This window comes from Mesocricetus auratus, unplaced genomic scaffold (genome assembly GCF_017639785.1).
Source record: "Mesocricetus auratus isolate SY011 unplaced genomic scaffold, BCM_Maur_2.0 Super-Scaffold_100003, whole genome shotgun sequence".
NCBI classification, from domain to species: domain Eukaryota; kingdom Metazoa; phylum Chordata; class Mammalia; order Rodentia; family Cricetidae; genus Mesocricetus; species Mesocricetus auratus.
In genome coordinates this window covers 26,818,431-26,827,190 of record NW_024429188.1, presented here as the reverse complement: position 1 = coordinate 26,827,190, position 8,760 = coordinate 26,818,431, and the positions used below count along the sequence as shown (strand labels likewise).

The window sequence follows — 8,760 nt, the reverse complement described above, 5'->3', positions numbered from 1 at the left end:
GCATCAATGCTTCATTCTTCACTGTTAACAGCAGACGTTTTCCTATCCCCCCATGTAAATCTCCCTTCCTCACCAACATCAACTTGGCTTGTTGGAAACACTCAGTAATCAGCACCTAGAATGCGGAGACAGGAGGATGTTGGCAGCTAGTCAAAGCTACACAGCAAGACAGTTTCAAAGAACATCAAACATGCCATTCCTCGGTTGGAGGCTTCTGAAACTGCACACCCAGAGTGGCTCTAAACTAGCAACACTGTTTAAAAACGAAATATTGCACTACTAGGTCAATCAGAATTGTCAACTTTCATTCTTAAAAGTGTAAATCTATTAAAAATTGCAATCCATATACACATATATAATACAGCCTACTCTTGTGTTAAATGCTACAAACCAATGTGAGTCCAATAGGAAGGTGGAAACACATTTAAGCTTTAAGAACCATTTTTCTTCTATATATTAGCATTTTCTCATTACATACAAGGGGAAAATGAGGTAATAATAAGGTGCATGGAACTGTGAACCCAAATCACATATGTTTATATATGTATGTGTATGTAAAACCTTTCTAACACAGAATACAGGTGCTGGGCCTAGCAGTGCTGGGGGAAGACGCCCACTGTCATGCTTAGGCCAGAAGTTGACAAATAGTAAACAATGCCCAGCCCCCAGCACAGGAAATCATTGGTAACATGGCAGCTACATCAAAGCTGGTAAGTCACAAACATCCTGAGTAATTGTTTCACAAATCTTCTATTTATCTTTTTATTTAAATTAGAAACAATCTTGCTTCACACGTCAATCCCAGCTCCCCAGTAGCTGCTTGATGGGATTGTCACTGCAGCTGGCACAGTCCATGAGCACTTCCACTGCCCCGGGAATCACGAGGTTTAAAAACCTTTTGTTGGACTTTGGGCTCCCATCCAACAATGAGAGATGTACTCTCATTGTTGATGCACCCTGAACTCTTGGGGGAGGGTCTAGGCCCTGCCCTGGATGAAATGACAGACTATGGACACCCCCATGGAGGGCCTCACCCTCCCTGGGGAAATGAGGGGATATTGGGGGGGGTTGGTAGGAGGGCACAGGAGGAGAGGAGGGAGAGGGACCTGGGATTGACATGTAAAGCAACCTTGTTTCTCATTTAAATTTAAATTTAAAAATAAAATATAAAAAAGCAACATTTTGTTGGGGTGAGGAAGAGATGGGTGTTGGTGAAGATGGTTCTCTGTGTAAAACACGTGGATTTTCTTTTTTTAAATGAATTTTCATTTAAATTAAAAACAATTTTATTTTACATATCAATCCCAGTTTCCTTTCCCTCCTGTCCTCCCACCATCTCTCCATCCCATTCCTCATTCTCTCCTCAGGGCCGATGAGGCCTCCCATGGGGGATCATCAAAGTCTGTCACATCATATGGGGCAGGACCTAGACCCTCTTCCAAAAGCACGTGGATCTTCAACACTGCTATAAATACAGAAACATCACCTGGAGTTATACACAGTAAGACTTTGGGATCTTGTGGGGTGGGACCAGGTCAATGGGACCCTTGGCAGGCCAGGTTGGGAGACAGGGATCCAGGATGATGCATGGGAACTGGGGTGGTTGGGACCTCCCTGAGGCAGCAGGTGCCAGTGGCTGCCAGCTAGGATGTGCTGGTCCCACATGTGGTTGGATCACTTAGGGCAACAACCCCAGATGGGGGTAGGAAAGGAAAGGGACCTGAAGGGAGGGTAGCAAACCTTGACTTCTCCAAACCTTACAGGGCATGGATCAGGCCAGGAGCCCCCGCCACCCATGGAGTGTCACGCCCTCCCTCATCCCTGCCCTCAAGAGATTCCTAGGAGGAGACTCACCCATGCAGGTGAGACAGAGCCTGGCTGGAGAGGAAACGCCCTGAAAAACAAATGGTCCTGGTAGGCTCATGTGCCTTACAAAAACTATTATTAAAATAAGTCCTTGTTTTGTTGTTTATTTTTTTAATACTGTGTCATTACATAGCCCAGAGTGGCCTGAAACTCAGCTTGGCATCGGAGCACCAGGCACACTGCAATCTTCCTCTTATCAAACCTTCCAAATACTGGAGTTCCTTTCTTATTACTTTTGATTAGGTTTATTCATTTTATGTCTAGGTGTTTTTGCATGTGTGTCTAAGCACCATGGGAATGTTTGGTGCCCACCAACATCAGAAGGTGCATTAGATCCCCCTGCAATTGGAGTTGGGGATGATGGGATAGTTATGTACTACTGTGTGGGTGCTGGGAATCAAACCTGGGGCCTCTGCTTAATCACTGAGCCACCTCTCCAGTCCCTAAATGCTGGGATTCTAATTTGGAGCTCCCCAGCAAGAAAGTAGAAATATGTTAATGTATGCCCTGCATGGGTGTGACTCAGAATGAGGTAGATGACTCTCTTGCAAGCCCAAGGCCCTACCATTGTTCCTCAAGCCTGTAAGGAAACAAAACACAAATGTATTAAAGAATCCTCAGTTTTGGCAGCCTTACCCCCATCTGCCTCTAGATCTGCAGCTAAAATTATATGAGACGAATAAATAGGCAGCTGGAGACCCTGTGAGGGATGAGATGAGCAAAATGACTCTAGAGGTGATATGGGAGGTACGCTGAGGCTGCCCGTTCTTTGGGGTGAAATAACTTGTTATACACAGAAAGATGGCAGGCAACAGCCCTGAGAGAGCTCAGCCCTGTGTGGGAAAATAGAAGCCCCTCCTTAAGGGCTTCGGAGGAGGGGTAAGAGTGCATGCTGCATACACAGAGGACAGTATTACGCTTATAACTGACATGACTGTGGTTGTTGCCACAGATATCCTTCACTGCGGGACAGAGCTTCTCAGCATAGGTTGTGTTCCGCAGGAAAGGACCCTTGGCAATGTCAAATGACAGTTTTGCTCCCACTTTAGAGAAGACATAGCAATGAGTTACCCATTGCTACCCAGAATTCCAGAGTGCTTAGAATGGCGTTGCTGCTAGCAGTAACTGTAAGTGTCCTTAGTGTCAGCTCCAGAAACGCTCAGTATTAAAGACATTATTATTATTATTATTATTATTATTATTAAAACATTATTATTTAGCCAGGCATTGGTGGCGCACGCCTTTAATCCCAGCACTCAGGAAGCAGAGGCAGGCGGATCTCTGTGAGTTCGAGGCCAGGCTGGACCGACAGCCTCCAAAACAGAGAAACCCTGTCTTGTAAAACAAAAAATAAATTATTTAGTTGTCTAAATTCTATTGTTGAATCTCTGTACACTATATATCATCTATTTGTCTGTTTATTCATAATATTTTTTCTCTTTTCTTATTTTCTTGTTTTACATGTCAATCCCAGTTCCCTCTCCCTCCCCTCCTCCCACTCCCCCCATCATTCCCCCAGCCTCCCACCCTATCACCACTTCCTTCCACATAGGGGATATCTAGAGTCTGTCATTTCACTCAGGGCGGGGTCAAAGCACTCTCCTAAGAGTCCAGGCTGAGAGAGCATCATTCTTTGTGTGATGAACACACGAATTTCGGTTGTATGCCAGGGATAAACACTGATCCACTGCCCAGGGCCCCATAGGTTGCCCAGGCCTGCTCACTGACTCTCACATTCAGGGGGTCAGGATCAGTCCCATGCTGGCCTCACAGCTGTCAGTCTGGGGTCCAAGAGCTCTCCCCTATTCAGATCAGCTGTCTCTCTGGTTTTGCCAGCCCATTCTTTGCCAATTTGATCATCGCTCCTCTCTCTCTCTATCACTGGATTCCATGGGTTCAGTTCAGTGTTTAACTGTGGGTGTTTGCCACTGCTTCCATCAGTCACTGGATGAAGGCTCCAGGATGGTTATAGACATCAAGTTCATTATCAGGAATAGGCATTCAAGGTGGTCTCTCCACTGTTGCTTAGCTTACCAATTGGTGTCATCCCTTTAGATCACTAGAGGTCACTCTGGTGCCTGATCTGTCTTCTAACCTATGCTTCCCTCTTCTGTGCATTAATGTATTCTGTGCATGTATGTATACTTAGTGCCCGCATAGTCCATAAGGATCCCTTGGAACTGAATTTGCAGATGCTTGTAAGATGCCATGTGAAGGTTGGGAATCAAGCCTTGGTCCTATAGAAGAGCAGCAAATGCACTTTAGTAGGTGATCCATCAGCCTAGGACCCACTCTCCCCTTTTCTTTTCTTTTCTTTTTTTTTTGGAAAATGTTAGCATTTAATTAACCTCCCTGGGTGGTTCAAGCCACCAGGACACAGGCACCTCCTTTATCTTCTCTTCAGCTCTTCTGCTGAAAAATTTGGTTTTCACGATGACAGGCTGCTTAGGGAGCTTTCCCTTCCCCAGAACTTTGTAGTAGCCCAATCGCACAACATCAATGATGGGAGCAGCTCCAGTCTTGTTCTTGGCAGCATTGACCCATGTCTGCTCACTGACCAGTGTCCACCACTTATCCAGGTTGACAGTCGGGCAGAAGCTCTGGTTCCTCTTTAAGTGGTAATGCCTCATACCAACTTTACCAAAGTAACCTGGTTGGTATTTGTCGAAGTTGACCCTGTGGTGATGCATGCCTCCAGCATTCCCGTGGCGTCCTGGATGCTTGTGGTGTTTACCAATGCGACCGTGGCCATGGCTTGCGTGGCCCCGGAGTTTCTGGGTCTTCCTCAGTCTGGATGGCATGGCAGCAGCACAAAGGAAAGAGCCACTCTCCCCTTTTCTATCTGAGGCAGCATCTGTAAACCTAACCTGGTCTAGAAGTCTTAATCCTCCTGCCTCAGCTTCCCGTGGGCTGGGAGTATAGTTGAGTCCTGCTCTAACTGAACTTAATGGGCTTCTATGGTGCTTAGTGTAAATCTAAAATAAACACAACCGATAAAAAAATGTTGGAGATGAGAAAACCTGTGAAGTATTCAGCAGAAGATGGGGACCCCGGGGGCTAGAAAGATGGCTCAGATGTTAAGAGCACTGACTAGCTGGGCGGTGGTGGCACATGCCTTTAATCTCAGTACTCGGGAGGCAGAGGCAGACAGATCTCTGAGAGTTCGAGGCTGGGCTGGACTGACAGCCTCCAAAACAATACAGAGAAACCCTGTCTGGTAAAAAAAAAAGCACTGACTGCTCTTCTAGAGGACCTGGGTTCAATTCCCAGCACCCACATGTCAGCTCACACCTGTCTGTTAACTTTAGTTCCAGGGTTTCTGACACCCTCACTCCCATAGACATGCATTTCAAAAAAGATTGGGAGCCAGAGCAAGGTCTGAATATGGATTAGGCTCACAAACCCAGGAGAAATTTACCATGCCAGAGGCTTCATCAGTAGCTGTGGGTGTCTACAGGATCTGAGCCTGGATTAGGTCCACAAGTACTCTGGAATTTTTATATCTCCCACTGGATTTAGCAGAATCTATAAACCCCGGCTGGAGACTGGATCCAACATTGGGTTAGGCCTGCATGGTCTACAGAATGAGTTCTAGGACAGCTAAAGATGCATAGTGAGATCATGTCTCAAGAAACAAACTAAACCAGATGGTAGTGGCACACACCTTTATTCTCAGCACTCAGAGGCAGGCAGATCTCATGTGAGTTCGAGGCCAACTTGGTCTACAATCCCCTAACACTAACCTTAACCTAATATGGCAGATTATAAAACACAGATACACCTAGACCCAACCCTACCTTACATCATAGAGCTAATTTATATTAAGGAATGTGGTAATTGGATTCTTCAGCAAAAGAGTAATGTATGAAATATGAAACCTGTCAAATTTTGGTATAAAAAAAGTTTCTAATGCTAACACTAACCCTAAGACCCTGACCATAACCCTTTAGCCCCTACTCTAACTCTAACCTTAACCAAGCCTAACACACAAGAAAACATTCATATACCTAGTCCTAACCTTACCTTGAATCATAGATATAATATATTGGAGTTTATGTCAAAAATAGGACAAAATATGAAACCTATTGAATTTTGCTGTAAAAATCTTCCAGACTTTGAGATTAGATATTTGATTTTGAGAAACACATTTGGACCCTGTTTGAGGCATTGAAACGTTTAAACCTGCTCCCACTGGACCAGTCGATAGCTTTGCAATGCCGTATGCCACTTTTACCTTGAGTCAGAATGACTTTGAGAAGTGCCCTACAGAATCCAAATGGAACCAAAGCTGTTAATCTAGAATTGGTCCACACAGGCAAGGCAACTCAGGCAGGACAGTGACTGAAGAACTTACAACCATAGAGGTCTCCCCACCAGAGGTGAAGGCTAAGGAGCAGCACTCAACGTCTAAAGGGTCTTGGGGATCCCTCCTAAGTATGATATTTTGTTCCTACAAAATATCCCTGCCTCAGTGACAATGCGTTTGTTTGGAAGTCAGCCACATTCAGACCCTCCAGTGGTAGAACCATCACAGAGGGTGGCACGTCCAGATCTGCGCAGCACACACAAGTCCCAGGAATAAGGTTGGCTATCCAACAATCCCTAAAGGAAGGCCACAGATTATATGCCTATTCACTGACTCTTAGGCCTTAGCAACTGGTATTGCAATCTGATCTAAAGAATTGAAAAAGACAACTTTTACATTCAGTAGAAAAGAACTTTGCTCTAAAGAGGCCGAGTTTTTTTCTGTAGTTTTCAAGATAGGGTTTCTCTGTATAGACCTAGCTCTCCTGTTACTTGCTCTAAAGGCCAGCCTGGCCACAAACTTAGAGGAAGTCAGACATAATAATACCATTATGGTCAACTATCCAAGATCAATGCAATTAGAAATAAGTAACCAGGAACAAATATCTAGAACTAGAATCAAATGGGAAAATGGCACATGGGAACAAATACTACCTTCCATTGATCTAGAGGGCACTTATGAATGGCTATTGCCATTACATCAGAAACTAGGACATCTAGGAACACAAGAACAAAACATTTGTTTTATTAATATACTATTAAGATACTCTAGCATGCTATTAAGAATAGTATTAAGGGTTGTAAAAAATGCTCACAGAAGCCAACTAGATTACAACTCCATTGGCAAGGCTACACGTAAGATAGATTTAACTATGCAATACAAATACGCTTCATAGGACCATTGACCAAATATAGGAATAAATATGCATGTATAGTGGCAGACACCTTTGTAGGATTATACATAGCAGTAGCATATGCCCTACACAAAAAGTCTCCATGAATAATCTATGGCTCTGGTACAGGGCCTTTGGCTGTCCTAAATCTGTAATAATAGGCTCTTGACAAAGTACTGGCTAAAGAATTAGATACCTGATGGAATTTCTATACACCATACAGGCCTAGAACAGTGGTTCTCAACTTTCCTGATGCTGCAACCCTTTAGTACAGCTCTCAGGTTGTGGTGACTCCCAAACTTAAAAATTATTTTTGTTGCAACTTCATAATTCATAACTGTAATTTTCCTACTGCTATGAATTGTAATGTAAATATCTGTGTTTTCCAATGGCCGTGGACAACTCCTGTAAAAAGCTCATTCAACCCCCAAAGGGGTCGCAACCTGTAGGTTGAGAACCACTGCCCTAGAGCATCAGGAAACATTGAGAGGTGGAATGCCATAATCAAAGATCACTTAACTTTGTCTGATTAACTCAGCCTGCAATTGACTTTTACTAGCAAAGCAGCTTACATCCAGGCCATACTGGGGCTCAGCCTATCAAAATTTATTTCTTTCCAGCATTTGAACTTCAGCATTACCTACTATAATACCTGGGGACATTAGTTATTGACTAACTACACTATTTGCTTCAATGACACGTTGGTTGGAGGAAGAAATGTTGGCACTCCCATCTCACAACTCTACCAGAACATAGTATTAGACTAATTGCACAGACTCAAAATGGTCTATAGCAGCTCATCACTATTTGCTACTTTACTACCCTTATTAAGTTTTACTAGTTGCACTCATTTTATATGCAAAGTGATTTTACTTTGAGATTTGGCCTCCTGGACACAACTTACCTTGTTCCAGACTTATTTCAGTTAGGAGAAAAACTAACCAGATATGCCATCGTTAGGAGACATAATAACCTTTCTAAAACTTACAAATTTGTAGCACACAAGCTCATATAGGGAGTAGACTTACCTTTGGCCCTGGAAGCAAAAACCTGAAACTAGATCCTAAGACCTAATGGTAGATGCACACCCCAGCACTCTCCTCACACTTTCTATCACCTTAATTATAGTCCTATTGGCCTCAGTTTTGAATTGCCTCCATATCAGATACTAAAATACCTATATCCAAGCACCATGCATCTACTGGAATATCACAATGAGTCACTAATACTGAGAATTAAGTGGATCAACACTGTCTTTATGCTGATAACAGGTATAGGGCTCTCTCTGAAGTTATTCCCACTGCTCTCACTGCAGCTACCTGGACCTAACCCACTACATCCTTTCCCCCAGATCTCCCCGATATTGTAGGATGGAATGGACTTAGTGTTGTAATTTATGAAAAGCAGAGAAAGATGCCTGGAGACAGGGTTCAAGTAGAGGTTTTTTTTTTAATTAGGGAAAGGGATCATAAAAAGCGGAAAGGGGAGGGAGAGACTGGCATCCAGGGATGAGAGCAGCAGGAGATAGGAAGGGGGGAGAAAAGAGAGAGGAGGAAACAGACAGAGAGAGGGGGGAGAGAAAGAAAAAGACAGTGATGGGAGGCAGACAGGGCCCTTTAAAAAAAAGGAACATAGTGAATGTGCACAGGTGGTGCTCTTAGTGGCTGCCCCTGAGGGCGTATCCTGTCAGAACCCC

The 8,760-nt window shown here is 43.9% G+C and overlaps 1 protein-coding gene and 1 pseudogene across 1 annotated transcript in view; one reads left to right on the top strand and one right to left on the bottom strand.

Moving 5' to 3' along the window:
* The first annotated feature begins 1,101 nt into the window (after positions 1–1,101).
* LOC101831779 (claudin-34) overlaps positions 1,102–8,760 on the top strand; it is a 37,865-nt gene continuing 30,206 nt past the window's right edge. The window contains exons 1-2 of the mRNA XM_040744168.1: positions 1,102–1,501; positions 1,764–1,862. The gene's annotated coding sequence lies outside the window, so the exon portion shown is untranslated. The remainder of the gene's footprint in view (positions 1,502–1,763; positions 1,863–8,760) is intronic.
* LOC101831510 lies at positions 4,189–4,667 on the bottom strand (annotated as a pseudogene).